Here is a 19,200-nt window from a genome sequence, read left to right on the forward strand (position 1 = left end):
CACTCTCCGGCTGCAGAGGGCACCCCCATCCACGGGCAAGGAGGCACGAGGTCTTTCGAGATGAGAGGATTCTAATCTTCAACTTTCTGAGGATATGGGATGCTTCTTCATCTTTCTGCTCAGACAACTCTGCAGGACGAGCGATGGCTTCAGAGGCTCCATGTTTCTTGGAGGGGCAGATTTCTTCCTAACCTCTTCCATCACGGGTCGGGACATCTGGATGTGCCATTTGGAATAGGCTCTGCTCTCAAGCAGATAGCAGAAGGAATGCAGGCAGATGAGCCTCTGGTTCACTGGGAAATCATAAAGTGCTCACTGAATGAGCCACAAAGAGCAGAGCAATTGGGGGGTTTGAAATCTGGTGCTCTGATGAAGAAGAGTTTTGAGCCAATCAGCACCTCAGTGCTAATCTACAGTATCAGGATGCCTTCACACACCAGACATTCTGTGTCATAAAGAAAGGAGGAGAACAAGTCAGGAGGACATGTTCTTCTAGCTCTTGTACAAAGATAACATTTTAATTGAATGACCAGATGATTACAGATGTACAATTAATGATTGTTTTATATTTCCGATGAACAGATATGTGTTAAATAGTGGTGACAAATATATTTTGTCAGATCAGATTACACTTTCACACTAAACAAAATAAATTAATTGATATTTTCAGATTTATAAGGTATTGAACAATAAGATATTTCTAATATTATAACAGACAATGTTACTATCCTTAATCATTACCAGGTAAAATGTAGAATGAGGAAACCAGATTACCAGGTTCCCAATCCAGGTGTTACTGCATGCACATTTTCTGGACCAGATAGAAAAAACAAATGTTCTATCCACTCCACTTAAACAATCAGAAGGTGATGTAGATGTTTCAAAAAAGGCCTTAATCACTCATTTTAAACGAGCAACCTTTACAGTACGAGGGCTTAGTCTCTCTCATTGTTGATACAGTAAATAAAAAATTACCTGTCTGACGGTTTCAAACGATTGATGTTTTTAAAACTAATATATGTGAAGAAATACATTAACCTAGCTAATTGTCCGGCTAAACTCTACAAATCCAACATGTTCACCTCAACCACACGCTATCTTTGTTGATTGAAGCCTTGGTAACAGTTGTGCCCTGGTTTGGCTCCAGAACAGTGGACTCCGTTGAGGTTGAAATACATGACTGTATGCAGCCAATACCCTTAGGCAAGCCCCCTACACAGTTGACACTCTGAATAAAGAACAGGTGTTTTGATTTTTCCTTTTCAGGATGTTATACAATCAAATGTATGATTCTTCCTTTTCAGATTTTGAACAAATGTATTTGAATGAAATGTATGTACTACTAAGTGCCTTGCTCTTGAATAAGCGTACTGAAGTAAACGTAAAGTAATGGTATAGATTGAGGACACTGTAACTTTACGGATTACAGATTGATCGATTCATCACTGTGAATTTATACCTTAACTGGGAATTTTAGCTGGATCTGTCATGATTCTGATGTTATACCTCAATTGGATTTCTTATAATCCTAATTGTGTTTTAATAAGTAATTGCCTTGAAGTAAATCTTTGAGATGTAAACTGACTTTGAATTTGTGTTTGATGATTGAGATTAACTGGGTGATAAATGATAAAACATCTTATTTTTGAAACATGTATTCTGCTATTATATTTTTGTATTTCATGTGTTTATTATTGTGCTTTTGACAAAAGAAGTCAAACACTGAAGAGAGATGATTTTTCTATTTTGATTGACTGTGTTCAATTATGGTGATTGAAAGGTTTTCAATCTTGTTTTACTTTTGATGTAATTGATGTATGTGAGCCCACACAACTCTTAAGACGCTTATTGATTTAAGTATTGACTGAAATATTCTTAGACGAATGTTAATTGGTTATCATAAATTGATAAAAAGAATGGAACTGTCAGAGAATATTTTAATCCGATCTGTTTGTGTCTAGTGATTCTCAGTTTTTCTGAGAATCTGTTATGTCAAAGATATGTTTTTCATTTAGTCGCCTATGCTCTTGCCTGTAACTTGAGGAGGGCACAGGTCAAGAGGCGCTCTGCTTTCCTGTGGGGAAAGTTTGGCCCATGAGAGTTTCCAATACAATCGGCTCTTTATTCCAATGTCTGGTAATGATTACAATAAGGCGGGTTTTTAGGCCCCTCCTTATGGATATACAGACCATGTATTTTATCTTATGTCTTCAGAGATTGCTAGGTTGCCCCACATGCAAGTGTGACTATGCTGTGTGATCTCCCCGGCCGTATTATACTCTAAATAAATATCAGTGTTTGACATTCAGAACTCCTGCTCATCCCGTGTCTCCTGACTTTCCATTGCAACAGAAGTTTCCCTTACAGTAATAATAATCAGCAATTTAGTACTGCCATTGTAAACATTTTACAATGGCAATGACATTTTTCAATTTTTTGCAATTCTAACATTGTTATTTAAATCAAAGCACTGTTGTTACTATACATTATAGTCTCACAGCAACTTGCTTAACTTGTTTCTTTTAAAACCAAAGGCAAATCGATCCAAACTCCATTCAGAAAACAAGCATTTCAAGGAGTTGTTTGCTTGTCGTTTTGATAAAAGACCGGACAAAGAATGAAGGATCGGCAAATAAAACCCAAATGACCCTGTGGTTAAACTCATGCAAGTTTCAAAAAGCAATAATTCCCTTCTGGTGAGGCTGTTTCCAACACTTTTTTATTTTAAAACACAGCATTAAACATGTTTACAGTACAAATAACTACTTTTCTTAAGGTGCAAGTACACTGGGAAATAACTTAAGATGGATATAACATTATATTGCATTAAGCTGACACTTATCCAAAGCAAATTACATTATGTACAATCAACCATAATCCGTGTATCTTCGGACCATTTGTTTTAAGTAACGGAAGAGCGTCTGAGAGGCGTTTTTGCTTTTTACCTTACTAAATGGTCTAATGTACATTGGAGCGAGGGGCGGGGTGAAACTCACGGAAGTGATTTGAAAATAAAAGCACTCGTATGCTAAAATACACTTTTACAGCATCCGGCTGAAGGAACGGTGATTATTATAAACAAGGTGAATTTAGTGATCACAACGAAATCGGCCAAGACACACATTGAGCCCAGAAAACGAATGTTATTGAGGGCTGTAAATATAAGCCTAGTCTAAAATGGACAACATTGTAAGGAGATTTAAACTAGGACTCAGTACTAGTGAAACTACCTCCACAAGTACTATGAAGTACAATTACTGTGTACTTTTCCAGTAATCCTCTGTCAATTCCTCCTTAGTACAAGAATGCATGTTTTTCTGCTATTTTTAATAAGCGTTGTTACGTGCCATACATGTGTGGTTTTCCTTCCCTCCTGTATTTCTCTCTTCTCCCTAGAGGCTTCTCAATTCTTAAATTTCCCCTCCTCGACTCCCCTCCTCGAGACTTAGTCCCGCCCACAGGAGATGCGAGCGGAGGACCGAGGAGGGGAACCGAGGAGAGAGGAGGGGAAGCAGCAGACGTTTAAAGAAATGAGAACTCCTCTCCTCTGAGCGGTCATATTAAAGCGACGTCCGTTCATTATTACGTGGCAACAGCTGCATCAGCTGTCGAGTGTTTTGTCATATTTTATAATCTCTGTTACATCAGGTGAACATTGTTCCCCCACATATTTACTTTGAATTCATTGAGAGTGCGGTATAATGAGACAATAACAGGCTACAGATGCGGACACACACACACAAATATATTTATATAAATATATGCAATTTAAAGTATGAGAGCACTCTCATAATAACGTAACACAATCAGAGACTGGATATATCCCCCCCCCCCTCTCTCTGGTCGCTGAAATGGGGAATTGAAATTACGGCCCAAAAGTAATAAAGTAAGCAGAGGACACCAAACCAACTGGGACCTGTCTGTCCACCACATATGCGCACTGTACAATACACACCTACACACTGTACCACACACACAGCTCCTAAAGCATAATCAGGCTACAGCCGTTGTATATTTTATTATGTGAAGCACTAAATGGTCTTAGAAAAATATCGACTCTTTGTTTGTAGATATCTACTAAACTAAAGCAAATAAAGAGAATAATGTATGCCTGTTATACTGAGTGATATATATTTTACACACTGCTCTGCTTTCTGCACCTCACAGCTGTTCTCACTGTAAACATCGCGTTGCGATGAGAGCAGGTTCTAAAATAATATCCAGGGGATGCATGCAGAGCTGTCATTGGCTGAGATAAGTCCGGCCGTGCGTCACGTCTCCACCGTTCCCGGAAATGCATCCGCGGAGGAGCCGTGGAGGAACCATCAGTGTATACTCGGTTATAGCTCCTCCAGAGAGCCTCCTCGACGCTCGATCCTCGGTCCTCGGTGTGCATTTAGAGAAATGAGACGTCCTTCAAAATGGCGCGCTGAAATTCTTTTCCGGGTCACTACCGGAGGACCGAGGAGTCGAGTAGTCGAGGAGGGGAAATTTGAGTATTGAGAAGCCTCTATAGTCTTCTGCACAGCTAATCAGCAGCTGATCGGTATCTGCCTGTGCACCTGAGTCTGATGGCTGATTGGATCCTCTCACCCTCAGCTGGCCTATCAGCAACCAGGGCCGACCATAAAGGAGGCACCCAGGAAGTCTTCTCTCTCTCTCTCACTCTGGGCCTGTTGCTGAGGAAGGAACACGGCTGTGTTTAGCAACAAAAGCTCTTTGAATACTCTGACCTTTGTTAATGTGTGTGTGTTAAGAGGTGGAGGAGTTAGGTAAGTCTGGGGTACCCTGTACATTTCTCACCACCTAGCTAACTATTGTTTAGACACACTAGGTAAGCGGATTGTTGCCACCCCTGTATATTGTTTTGTCAAATTCTTTGTAGTTAGTTAGTGAGGGTTTTTGTTTGAGTTTGGTTTCAAAGGATAGTTGTAGAGATAGGCCTGGTTTTGTTATGCTCTTTTGTTTGGCACAATCCTCCTCCTCCTCCTCACCACCAACAGAGTGTTTCTGTTATGATGGGTTACAAGGAATAAACCTTTCGTCAACCTTTACTCTGACTCTCTCATATTTATTGGTTGTACGTTATTGTCTCCAGGTCCCCTAGACCTTAGTGGGGACGTAACAAGCGTTAAAAAAACCTTTCTTCCTGAGAATGATATTGTTGGACAGAGTATTTTAAGAGGATATGGTAGACATGATATCAGCATTACTTCCAGTCTACTCCAGCGGCAGCATTTTTACACCTTGGAGTCTTTAGAGACTGGCCTGGATAGCTGGTCAAAACTATGCTTCAGCAAAGTGACACACCCTCCCAAAATACTGTATAGACTATTCTGCACTGTTCTATTATATTTTATCTGTGTTATTGTGTTGCACTGTTGCAGGAGGCAGTGCAGAATCGCTATATGTTTAAATCTCCTAACAATGTTGTCCATTTTAGACATAGGCTTATTACATTTACAACCCTTAATAACATCCATTTTCTGGACTCAATATGTGTCTTGGCCGTTTTCGTTGTGATCTCAAAATGCACCTTGTTTATAATATTATCACCTCCTTCTCTTTGGTGAATCTTCTGAATTGACGGGCAACATCTGTCTGTCAGTATATTGATCTATCACATCTTCCTTTTACCTGCACCTCAGTTCTCCCAGTGCTCCTGTGCCGTGACTTGCTTTCAATATGTACGATTAAAAAAAAAAAAAAAAAACTGTTCTGTGTGGTTTAGAATAAGAGATATTTGACTGCAAAGAAACAAAGTTTTGCTGCAAGAGTAAAACAAAAGTAGTTGCTTATGACATTCAAATCGTGAAAACTAATTTAAACAAAGATACAACACTAGAGGAAAATGATTTGGAGAGCAAGTAAAGGTTATTTTTTTTCCCTATTCAGTTATAGTAAACATTGCATTATTAATTACAGTCTGCTGAAGTAATATTCAACAGAAGCTTTCTCCGATTTCTTTGTCTCCCTCCCTGTCACTATGGATACAAAGACACATCAATACACACATTACACACAACACACGTAGTAAATGTCACAAACAACTCTTTTATTACTTATTTATAATATGATGACTTTCTTTCCCAAATCTAGTTGTTACTGACTTTGATGATCTATGTAAAATGGTGTGAATGTATGGTTTTTGAATTGGAGCTTTGGTTTAATTACCATACTTTATCACTTTGTCTATTGTAATGATACATTTTATTACAATGGTAATAATGACAATAAATATAAAATAATTAACTAACCATATCCAGATAAATTCTACATGTGTTTTTATATCATTTTGTTTACACATAGACACTTTTCCAGATTGGCAATCTGATTTTTGTAGAATTGTTCTTAGTTTTTCTTTCCAAGAAGACTCTGAAGTTAGCATCGCAAGCGCTCCCTGACAAAAAGCATTGGGAATTCCTCACATGGAAGAAAAAAACCTTTGTGTCCATTTTTATTATACTTGACATGTTTTGTATCAGGATAATCTCCACATACCAACGCCACTTTGGGATTTTTGAAGCATAAATACAATTGGCAGAAATCAAAAGTTAATGTAATGCTATATGCAAACTATATCCCCGTATCATGGCAGCACATCACCCCCTCTAAACTGAAGGCGGACTTGCGTTTGCGTGATGACATTTAGTAGTTTAATTCGTCACCTTTTTAGCAACCGACAAATTGATGACACATGGAAGCTCCGGACATTCACAAGTTGAGTTTTTACTGACGTATTAATGTTGTAGAACAAAACATGCAAATCTCTTCAGCTTGTGTTAACTACAGACCTTATTTCAGGCTTCTAACCTCAAACGCAACATTCTACTGGGTTCAAACGTTGCCCGTTTTTCCATGTGCTCTGTCTCTAACAACGTTGCATCATTCGTTGAACCTTGTTGTCAGAAAACCTTAAATGCTCAGTTTCTCTTTCCACCGTCCAATCTCTTGTGTAAGTTAGTTCATCTTTGAGGGTTTGAGTCTATATACTATTCCTACTTTTTAACAAACTTTGCTGACTTGTTGTTTGCAAAGGGAATACTGTACTTCTGACTCTCTGAAGGGATGCTTCAGAGAAACTGATAAACAGAACATGGAGAAGATTTTCTTTTGATGCCTTACCGTGTTTTGATAACAAGCACTTGTGGTTAAATATTAATGTAAAACTTCAGATAGAGAAAGTTTAGTTACGTCATCAGCAAAAGTAATCAACAAAAGTGTATGTGGATGTGCACTCTAGAAATCAATAAGACCAACAACTTGACCTTGATGTTTTTGAAGCAGATAAGGAAGCATCATTTAAACATGTAGCAGCCAGTCAGATGCAAAGTGGGTCAAGAAGTGCTTATATCTTGTTTTCTATAGTTATTGTTTTCCACTTATCACTGTGTTGAACTGATACGTTCTCTACCATAACTTAAATGTCATATGGTAAATGTAACTTTTTGGGTACTACCTTCCAACCAAAACAATTTATAAGCGCGCCTTTCTAGGTCCCTTTACAAAAACATGTTCCACAGCACACAAAGATGCAATGAAGTAAATTAGAAAAGAACTGTAGAACAGAAAGCATTATGAACTGGCGGATTAATGACTTTGGGGAAGCACAGTTTCAACAGGAATAAGCACGTTTTAAGAGGTGGGTTTTGAGTATGTGTTTAAATGTTGGTAGGGTGGTTGACTATCTGAGGGCATCCCAGGGTTGTGGTCGAATTGTCAGTTTGGCTTAGGAACCTTCCTAACGGAGTGAAATTACCCAGAAGTACCTCAGTGTCAGCCATGATAAGAGCTGTTTGAATTCTCTAGATGATAGGAAAGGAAATACAACTGTATTTTAAAATATTTTTCATACAATCATACGCATTGGGATTCATGTAGACTAATACTGTGAAGCATAAGTTTCACTTAACTTCTTTATTTAAATGACAACCTTGGTCATGAATATATATGTTTCTCTGTTGTCCACGTTCATAAAGCATAAAACAACTCCATAAGAGCACGGTGCAAAGTATCTAGATACGTTCACAGTAGTCCGCCGTTCTTATTAACCATCCATGTAGTCCGCTGTATAAAAAAACGGTAGTTTCTCTACAGCAGACGCACATTTATGACGTCCGCTGGCGCATCATGAATACGTCGGATAGTGAAAGTGCAGTCGGATTCTCAAAGCGCTGCAGTCTCTTCTCCTCAATCAATCAATCAATCAATGTTTATTTATATAGCCCAATATCACAAATGTTACATTTGTCTCAGTGGTCTTCACAGTGTGTACAGAATATCAGTATGACAATACGACACCCTCTGTCCTTAGACCCTCACATCGTACAAGGAAAAACTTCCAGAGAAAACCCACAGTTTAAAGGGAAAATGGGAGAAACCTCAGGGAGAGCAACAGAGGAGGGATCCCTCTCCCAGGACGGACAGACGTGCAATAGATGTCGTGTGTAAATTGAAAAGATAATACATTTGCAACATAGGTAGTCCAAATGTTTGGAAATGCATGTGTGTATAATAGGAAGATGAATCCACGAGGATATCCATCCAGGGCCACAGCCACGACTCGCGATCCAGGACACAGGACCGCAGGATCATCCATGACTCCGGATCCCAGCGTATATAGACACCAAAAAGAAAGACATTTGGGGAAGCTGGGTTAATCGGAACATGAGAGTACACATCTTTTTTCCTATCCACTATTCCTTAACCCTGTGACGTTTCACACAGAGGTCAAGGAATAGTGGATAGGAAAAGAAGATAGGAGCTGATTTTTTGACTATTCGACTGCAACCCAGGTCCTGAAATTAGTCCTGGTGGTCTTTAGGGTGTTGGCAATTCCCGAACGGATGCAACGGGTGGATATGTGACGGTGGAGGAGGTCAGATTGATAGGTTGGGGCCAGGATATTTAGAGCTTTGTAAGTTGTGAGTGTTATTTTGAAGTCTATTCTGTATTTAACTTTTTTAGGTCCTCAATACACAAACCACAATTATATTTACTCAGCTTTTACCTTTGTTAGAAAATAATGATTATCTAGATTTGTTGCATTGGTGAAATAGACCTGATTATTTGTTCCGTATTGATGGAGTACTTTAAAGTGTGAGTTAAAGCCGAAGACTGCACATTTTCTTTTTGAATGTGCTAGAGTGGCTTGTCTATCTTTCTGCCTTTTCTGTCATGCAAAATACTATTGTAGGGGTGAATGACCCAGATTCTGTAAAGAAAAGGGAGAATGAAATGGGGGGGGGTTAAATGAGTAGAGAATTTCAGATTGTATTTGTGGGTGAGGGAGATTGGTGTCAAAGAAATAAGAGTAGTGTACAGTGGACATGAGTCAGGAGAGACTTTGACTTGCGGATTCAAGAGATACATTTGTTGTTGTGAATCTAGATGCAGGGAGATGGGAAAAGTTACACAAGTGAAGATAAGTTAAATGGTGAGTCTGGAATAGTTAAACAAAATAATGAAGTAATGAGGACAACAGGGAGAGAAGGATGGGCAAAGCAGAAAGTGGGAGGGCAGTGGGTAAAGATGGAGACATAACTGGGGAGGATAGTGTGTAGGGAAGGTGTTACAAGTTAGACACTTCTATTATTGTTTGTTTGATGGCTCATCTAAACTCTCCTGTCATTTCAGATCCCGCTTTCCTCCAGGCCCTTGTAATCAGCTCATTTCCCTCACCTGGTCTCCTCAGCCCTTCCCCTCACCTGTTACTCATTCCCTCATCACTCCACAGTATTTATACCACCTCATTAACAGTTGCCAGATTGTCTTGTCGTTTCCGCCAAGCTCTCCAGTGAGTGTTGTGCTCTAGTCCCGAGTTTTGTCCTGCCCAGTTTTCAATTCCTGCCTGCCTGTCTGATTTACTGGTTTTGACCCTGCCTGTCCTTGACCTGAAATAAACTGAACATTACTATATACTGGTTGTATCTGAGTCGTGCTATTGGTTTCTGATCTGTACCTGTCATCGTGACAGTACAATCTGGCCAAACATGAATCTAGCCGACTCAGCGACAGAACCGCCTTCGCACGATATCGTGTTACAATGCCACGAGCAGCAGCTTACCTTCATGGCTGAAGCGATGCAGGAGATGGCCGCTCGTTACGAACGGACCTTTGTGAATCTCCGTGATCATCTTCAGACCCGTCCTGCAATGGTCCATGGCCCGAAATAACTCCAGCTTCCGCTGTTCGAATGCAGAGTCCTCCGGCATCGGATGCACGCCTGCCTCCTCCGGAACGCTACTCTGGAGCCCCAGGTCCGTGCAGACCATTCCTGGTACAATGTTCCCTCGCCTTCGAGCTTCAGCCTTCCGCCTTCCCAACAGAAAGATCCCGGGTGGCGTATATTGTCTCTCTTCTCACGGGCAAAGCTAAAAACTGGGGTACCGCCGAATGGGAAAGACAATCCTCTGCCTGCTCGTCTGTAAGCGTATTCTCCGATGAACTGCGTAAAGTTTTTGATCACGCTACACCCGGAAGAGAGGTAGCTCGGGGACTGTTTAACCTGGTGCAAGGAGGGAGATCTGTGTCCGATTACTCAATCGAGTTCCGTACCATAGCCGCCGAGAGTAACTGGAATGCTTCTTCACTTCTAGATGCCTTCTACAACGGTCTGTCGGATCGCCTTAAAGACGAGCTGGCAGCTAGGGACCTTCCTGCTGATTTAGATGAGCTGGTGGCTCTCTCCATCCGCATTGAGTGCCGTCTGCGGGAGCGGGGGAGAGAGAGAGGGTTTTCTCCGTCGCCCCTCAGGCTCCGCCTCTCCCGTCAGCGCATGCTACTGAACAGGTGAGTGGAGGATTTTCTAACTCGTCTGAACCAATGCAGCTGGGGAGGACCCGGCTCTCCGAGGCAGAACGACAGCGCAGCCTGCGGGACAACTGCTGTCTTTACTGCGGCCAGCAGGGTCATCTTGCCTTCTCTTGTCCTGTAAAAGACAGGGCTCACCAGTCATCCAGAGGGTGCTGGTGAGCCGTATGATTTTAGAAATGCCCTCTCGACCCCTAACCCATGCTGAACTGCTTGGGGAAAATGCACACTGTGGCAGTTCATATTGACTCTGGTGCTGATGCCAGTCTTTTGGACATAACACTGGCCTTTCAAATGGGACTTGGTCGGGGGCTTTGGAGAAGCCCATCAATGCTACAGCTCTAGATGGTCGTCTTCTCTGCAGAGTGACACACCGTTGAACTCCAGTTCAAATGAGCATGTCAGGTAATCACAGCGAAACACTCTCTTTTCACCTTATCCATGCACCACATCAGCCTGTCATTTTGGGGTTTCCTTGGTTAAGGAGGCATAATCCTCATATAGATTGGGCTTCAGGGACTATTAGAGAGTAGAGTGCTCATTGTCATGCTGTCTGCTTAATATCTAGTTCCTCAATTGATTCCAGTCAGCCGAGTATCTCTGACTGTGAAGACCTTTCCGGTGTTCCCAAGGATTACTGGGACCTTAAAGAGGCCTTTAACAAAGTTCGGGCCACCTCACTCCCGCCTCATCGTGCTAATGACTGTCCTATTGACCTGTTACCTGGTACTTCTCCTCCTAGAGGTCGACTTTTTTCTTTATCGGCTCTTGAAAAGTCAATGGAGAAGTATATCAATGACTCTTTGGATGCATGGCTTATCCGGCCTTCATCATCTCCGGCTGGTGCAGGTTTTTTCTTCGTGGGTAAGAAGGATAAGACTTTGCGCCCTTGCATTGACTACAGAGGACTCAATAACATCACTGTCAAGAACAGGTACCCCCTTCCACTTGTTTACTCTGCATTTGAACTGTTACAAGGCGCTACTATTTTTACCAAGCTGGACCTACGCAATGCGTACCATTTGGTGAGAATCAGGGAGGGGGACGAGTGGAAGACGGGATTTAACACTCCTAGTGGACATTATGAGTATTTAGTCATGCCTTTTGGACTCACCAATGCACCTGCAGTTTTCCAGGGGTTGGTGAATGATGTTCTGCGGGATCTTCTCAATATCTGTGTTTTTGTATACCTGGATGACATTTTGGGATTTTTTCCAAGTCTAAACAGGAGCATGTGGTCCATGTTCACCTAGTCCTCCAGAGGCTCTTGGAGAACCACCTCTTTGTCAAGGCCGAGAAGTGTGTGTTCCACACCACAGAAGTCCCTTTCCTGGGATTTGTGGTCTCCACCGGAATCATCAAGATGGATCCTGAAAAGACCAAGGCGGTCACTGACTGGCCACGCCCTTCAACACGCAAGGAGCTCCAACGCTTTCTGGGTTTTGCCAACTTCTACCGGAGGTTTATTCGAAACTACAGTTTGGTGGCAACCCCTCTCACAGCTCTTACCTCTCAGAACATTCCCTTCCGGTGGTCCTCGGTGGCCGAAGGGGCTTTTGGTGAGTTAAAGTCACGCTTCACCTCTGCTCCTATTTTGATTTTTCCAGACTCTACTCGGCAGTTTACTGTAGAGGTAGATGCATCGGACACTGGAGTTGGGGCAGTTCTTTCTCAACGGTCGGCCGAGGATCAGAAGATGCACCCGTGTGCCTTCTTCTCCCGGAAGCTGTCTCCAGCAGAAAGAAATTACGACATTGGAAATCGAGAACTGTTGGCAGTGAAACTTGCCCTGGAAGACAGGAGACACTGGTTGGAGGGATCAGAGCAGCCTTTTGTGGTCTGGACGGATCACAACAATTTGGAGTACATCCGTTCAGCTAAGCGGCTGAACTCTCGTCAAGCCAGGTGGGCTCTGTTTTTCACACGCTTTGATTTTTCTCTTTCATACAGACCTGGTTCTAAGAACATCAAACCTGACGCCCTGTCTCACCAGTTCCAGCCAGAGAGCTCTCATCTCATTCTGAGAATATCATCGCTTCTACATGTGTCATTGGTCTGTTGACCTGGGAGGTGGAGGATAAGGTCTCTGAGCGCTCTCATGCTGAACACCCAGCCCCAAGTGCCTGTCCTGTTAACCGTCTGTTTGTTCCTGCCACTCTCCGTACACAGGTTCTCCAGTGGGGTCATAACTCTCGCCTGGCTTGGCACTCAGGAGTGAGACGGTCCCTAGCCCTGATTCGACAGCGATTTTGGTGGTCTTCCATGGAGAAGGATGCCATGGAATTCATTGCTGCTTGCCTAGTGTGCTCCCAAAATAAGACCTCACTCCAAGCTCCCTCCGGTCTTCTTCATCCCTTGCCTATCCCTCATCGTCCCTGGTCCCACATCGCCTTGGATTTTGTCACCGGACTACCACCCTCAGACGGTAACACAGTCATACTCACAGTCATAGACCGGTTTTCCAAGTCTGCCCGGCTTATTCCATTAACCAAATTACCTACTGCCAAGGAAATGGCTGAAATCATGCTACAACATGTGTTCAGGCTGCATGGTCTCCCCAGTGACGTTGTGTCTGTTCAGGGACCACAATTTACTTCTCGTTTTTGGTCCGAGTTTTGCAGGCTGCTGGGAGCCAGTGTCAGTCTCTCGTCCGGATTTCATCCCCAGTCCAATGGTCAAGCAGAGCGAATGAACCAGGAGATGGAGACTGCCTTACGCTGTCTAGCTTCCTTCACTCCCTCCTCCTGGTCGAGGCAGCTTCTATGGGTTGAGTATGCCCACAACACCCTTCCTAGTTCTGCTACTGGTCTTTCTCCATTCCAATGCTCCCGCGGATACCAGCCGCCCCTTTTCCCGGCACAGGAACGTGAGGCCAGCGTCCCATCTGCACAGGCGTTTGTAAGCCGATGTCGACGCATGTGGTTAAAGGCCCGCTCCACGCTCCTGCGCTCTTCCGACCGTTATCAACGGACCGCCAATCGCTGTCGCAAGCCAGCTCCACAGTACTCCCCAGGGCAACGTGTCTGGCTCTCCACACTGGATCTCCCTCTCAGAGTTGAGTCAAAGAAGTTGTCTCCCCGTTTTGTAGGCCCATTTCCCATAGCTAGGATTATCAATCCTGCAGCTGTCCGCCTGCGTCTGCCCCCTTCTATGAGGATTCATCCTACCTTCCACGTGTCCAAGATCAAACCAGTTAATGTGAGCCCTCTTCATGGTGAGTCTGGAATAGTTAAACAAAATAATGAAGTAATGAGGACAACAGGGAGAGAAGGATGGGCAAAGCAGAAAGTGGGAGGGCAGTGGGTAAAGATGGAGACATAACTGGGGAGGATAGTGTGTAGGGAAGGTGTCACAAGTTAGACACTTCTATTATTGTTTGTTTGATGGCTCATCTAAACTCTCCTGTCATTTCAGATCCCGCTTTCCTCCAGGCCCTTGTAATCAGCTCATTTCCCTCACCTGGTCTCCTCAGCCCTTCCCCTCACCTGTTATTCATTCCCTCATCACTCCACAGTATTTATACCACCTCATAATCAGTTGTCCTTTGCCAGATTGTCTTGTCGTTTCCGCCAAGCTCTCCAGTGAGTGTTGTGCTCTAGTCCCGAGTTTTGTCCTGCCCAGTTTTCGATTCCTGCCTGTCTGACGGATTTACTGGTTTTGACCCTGCCTGCCTTGACCTGAAATAAACTGAACATTACTATACTGGTTGTATCTGAGTCGTGCTATTGGGTTCTGAACTGTACCTGTGATCGTGACAGTAGGTTAATAAATAATGTTCACACTGCCCCCAAAAACTATTCACTGCACCACCAAATCTGCAGCTATAGCTAAAAAATGTCTTTGTAAATGTGTTGTTCTCTTTGCTCTATGACCAGAGATACTTTATTGCCTTGTAAATGTGGCTAATTTGCACTTGTGCTTTTTGTTTGTTAAACCTAAACGGCAAGAACATGGCTTTGTAGATGAACATGTACCAGTGACTGTGCCTCACTCAGTCACTACATGTCAGGGTGAGGTCTCCCTGACCCTGATTCAGGCAGAGCTGGGCCTATGTTACACAAATTAGTAATCTCTGCATCTGTTCGTTTTTCTATTTTAGGCGACAACTGCGGTAACTAATCGTACAAATTATGGTAGCTCAATAAATGGTTAAACATTCAATATGTGTGTTCAAATAATAAAAATAATAGATTTATTTTGTTTGGGCTTTTACAGGTGCTCAAAGACGCTTTACAGATATAGTGAAAGGAACAACAAATAAATATATAGTTAAAGTGAAATAATACAAAAACAATCACACATTAAAAGCCGGATTGAAGAGGTACGTTTTTTGAAGGTGGTGAGGTCAGTGCAGTCTCTGATGGGTTGTGGGAGTGAGTTCCAGAGGGAGGGGGCAGCGACGGAGAAGGCTCTGTCCCCCCAGGTCCGGTGATTGATGTGGGTGGGGATGGATAGGGGGTTGGCTTCTGATGAGCGGAGGCAGCGGGAAGGGGTGTGGTGGTGCAGCAGGTCTGTGAGGTAGGGGGGGGGGCCTGATTGTTGAGGGCTTTGTGAGTAATAAGGAGGACTTTGAAGTTGATTCTTTGACGGACGGGGAGCCAGTGGAGGTTCTGGAGGACGGGAGTGGTGTGGTCTCGGGAGCGGGTGTAGGTGAGGAGGTGGGCAGCAGAGATAGATATGTTGGAGTTTATTGAGGAGGTTGGATGGTATGCCGTAGACCAGTGATTCTCAAAAAAAATTCAATAATGTACCCCCTTTGAAAAAAAGATTCAGCCAAGTACCCCCTGATCAGCGCAAAAACGATTTGTTAGGGGAAAAAACAAGAGGTAGTGCTGCACCATCAGTTTCTGATTTATTAAAACAACAACCTCGTAACTGAGAAACACTTAAATGCTACATTTCAAATGTTTACAATCCATCACTAAATTCATGGCCAACCAATTTTAACATCATGCAATAACACTAAGACGACATTAGTTGCATTGAACTGATCGGTTTAATATGTTGTACTTACAATTTAGTGAGAAATATGGGCTTGTGCTTCACTGAGGATCTTTGTCATTCTGACATTTGAGAACCACTGCCGTAGAGGATGCTATTGCAGTAGTCGAGTCGTGAAGTGATGAATGCATGAATCAGGGTTTCAGCAGCAGAGGAGGAGAGTGATGGGCGGAGACGGGTAATGTTTTTGAGGTGGAAAAAGGCGGTCCTGGGGCCTCATTTATAACGCCGTGCGTAGGATTCACGTGGGAAGGTTGCTTACGTAGTAGAAATCCAAAAAGTAGGTACAGAAATGTTCCGACATTTTCCGATTCACCAAACATTGCGTACCGGCCAGGAAAGTGCGTACAGCACTTCCTATGCCGGTTTCCCTTTTATAAATCACAATCGACTCGAAATGCGGTGCAGCTTTTGCGGGCTTCACGTAACGCCCATATTTGCCTATAAATAGTCAAAGAAACGCCCATTAATTCATTCATTTTGACTGACTTTATGAAGAAGAGCAGGAAATGACTACAGAACAGCTAAAAAAGACATCTCACACCGTGTCAGATTTTGGTTATTTTGGGGAGGTCAAGATAGACTGTCGGAACATTCTGAGGAGACAGCCCTCCTCAGAATCACTAACGACCTCCTCCTCTCCTCAGACTCCGGCAATCTCAACATCCTCATCCTCCTCGACCTCACAGCAGCGTTTGACACCATCGACCACACCATCCTGCTGTCCCGCCTGGAATCATCCCTCAACATCACTGCCACTGCACTCTCCTGGTTGAAATCATACCTCACCAACAGACACCAGTTCATCCACATCAATAACTGCACTTCCTCCACTGCCCCTCTGAACCAAGGCGTCCCCCAGGGTTCGGTGCTTGGTCCCCTCCTCTTCATCCTCTATATACTTCCCCTTGGAAAAATCATCCGTCGCCACAACCTCCAGTATCACTGCTACGCTGATGACATCCAACTCTACATCTCCACAAAAACCATCACTGCCACAACTCACTCCACACTCACCAACTGTCTCTCAGAAATTAAATCCTGGATGCAAACAAATTACCTTCAACTGAACAGCGATAAATCTGATATCATCATAATCGGACTCCCATCCCGCACCAACACCACTCAGAACTTCAACCTCACCCTTGACAGCACCACTCTAACCCCCTCTCCTCACATTCGCAAGCTTGGAGTAATCTTTGACAGCCAGCTCAAATTTGACAAACACACAAACCACATCACCAGGACCGCCTTCTTCCATCTGAAAAACATTGCCCGCCTCCGTCCCTCACTCACCTTCCCGGCTGCTGAAACCCTCATCCACGCATTTGTCACTTCAAGACTGGACTACTGCAACAGCATCCTGTATGGTTCATCATCCAAAATCCTAAATAAACTACAATACATCCAGAACTGCGCTGCCCGCCTCCTCACCCACACCCGCTCCAGAGACCACATCACCCCCGTCCTTCAAAACCTGCACTGGCTCCCTGTTCGTCAACGAATACACTTCAAAATCCTTCTGCTAACACACAAAGCTCTCAATAACCAGGCTCCCCCCTACCTCTCTGACCTGATCCACCACTACACCCCTTCCCGCAGCCTTCGCTCATCAGAAGCGAACCTCCTCTCTATCCCCAAGAAAACCAAGCTCCGAACCTGGGGGGGATAGAGCCTTCTCCATCGCTGCCCCCACCCTCTGGGGAGTCGTGACGACTGGATCTGAATTATGTTTTTGTATTTGTGTCCCAGCTGTCGATCAGCTGTGCGCAGCGTCTCCACTGCAGCCTGTGCATCTCAACCCCCCCCTCCCCGCAGCAACTCTATATCCACCAGTTAAAGGAAATACAACCAATGTGTTGTGTTATATTAGCTGTACAATTTACCACATATGGTGTTCTTAGTTTCAATACCTCCTGTGTTTTACGAGCGACTTATCAAGTCTTGGAAAATGGCATTAAACATGATAGTAGGCTATATAAAACCATGCTCGTATCTACAACCTATAGAAATGCAAAACGGCGTCAGTTTAGACGTAATTCTGTCCTGCTTACCGCATCATTTGAGAAAACATTTCATAACATTAACACAACATATTCGAGGTGGTTTTCAATAACATATCCGTATTTATTTATTTCTCCAAGTTATGTTTTTGTGTGCACTGAGGAGTCTCAAACAGGCGTTTGTTTAATCATTTTAAGATTGGCTTTAATCAATGTTTGAAAATGAATTGTTGTGCTCATGCGTACGCATGGGTTAGAGTTTGCGTGGTGGACCGCACATTTTACCTTCAAGTTAGTATTTTATAAATCGCAAACATTGCGTAGAAACTGGCGTACGCCATTTTTTGAGCATATATCCCTTTATAAATGAGGCCCCTGGTGATGTGATTGATGTGGTGGTTGAATATGAGCTGACTGTCGAAGATGACTCCGAGTTTGCGGATGTGAGGGGGGGAGATAGAGTGTGGCTGTCAATGGCGAAGTTGACATTCTGGATGTCTTTGATACGGGATGGGGGGCCGATGATGTCTGATTTGGCACTGTTCAGTTGGAGATAGTTTGTTTGCATCCATGCTTTTATTTCTGAGAGACCGTTGGTGAGAGTGGAGTGTGTTGTGGGGGTGATGGTTTTTGTTGAGATATAAAGTTGGATGTCATCGGCGTAGCAGTGAAATTGAAGGTTGTGGTGAATAGTCCCACGAGTAGGTGACGAGTTTCTTAATTAAAAGTCTGCTTTTATGAGTTATATTTGGAATTATTGTAATTTCCGTATTAGTATTACCATTTTGGGTCATATAGACATCATATTTGAATATGGTGATGTGGTTAGCAAACTGTAACTTATTTACACATCCAGCAGTTACAGAGATACATTATTATTCATTTGGAGGCACGTTTTCGATCATCTGGTGAATGTAAGTCCCTTCAGACACTTTTATATTGTCATTTGATAATTTGTTATAAGAAAACTGTAGATATATTATAGTTAGGTTATATTAAGTATACCGGTGGAAAAGGGAATGGAAAATGCCAGAAATGCAGTAGTAGCAATGATGTGCTGGGTGTTTTCTGTTATTTTTCACCTATAGTAAGTTGTTAAGTGGTGTGATATTTCTTGCTCTTTCAATCATAGTTGAGAGTAGTTTAATGTTGACATTGGAAACAGCAGTCAGACTGAATTATGCTCAGAAGCTGTAGCTTTCATGCGGCTTATCTGCAACCAGAAAGTGTCAAGTCCCAGCTCTTGAACTAGAAAAGGAAAGGGAAATGCACATTGTTGTACAGGGAAAACACATATTGAAAAAAAATGTAACAAAATATACAACTCATCAGCCGGTGAATCAGGGGTGTGTGAGTGCATGTGTGAATGTATAATGTGGCCAGA

Source organism: Pseudochaenichthys georgianus, chromosome 7 (assembly GCF_902827115.2).
Source record: "Pseudochaenichthys georgianus chromosome 7, fPseGeo1.2, whole genome shotgun sequence".
NCBI lineage: Eukaryota > Metazoa > Chordata > Actinopteri > Perciformes > Channichthyidae > Pseudochaenichthys > Pseudochaenichthys georgianus.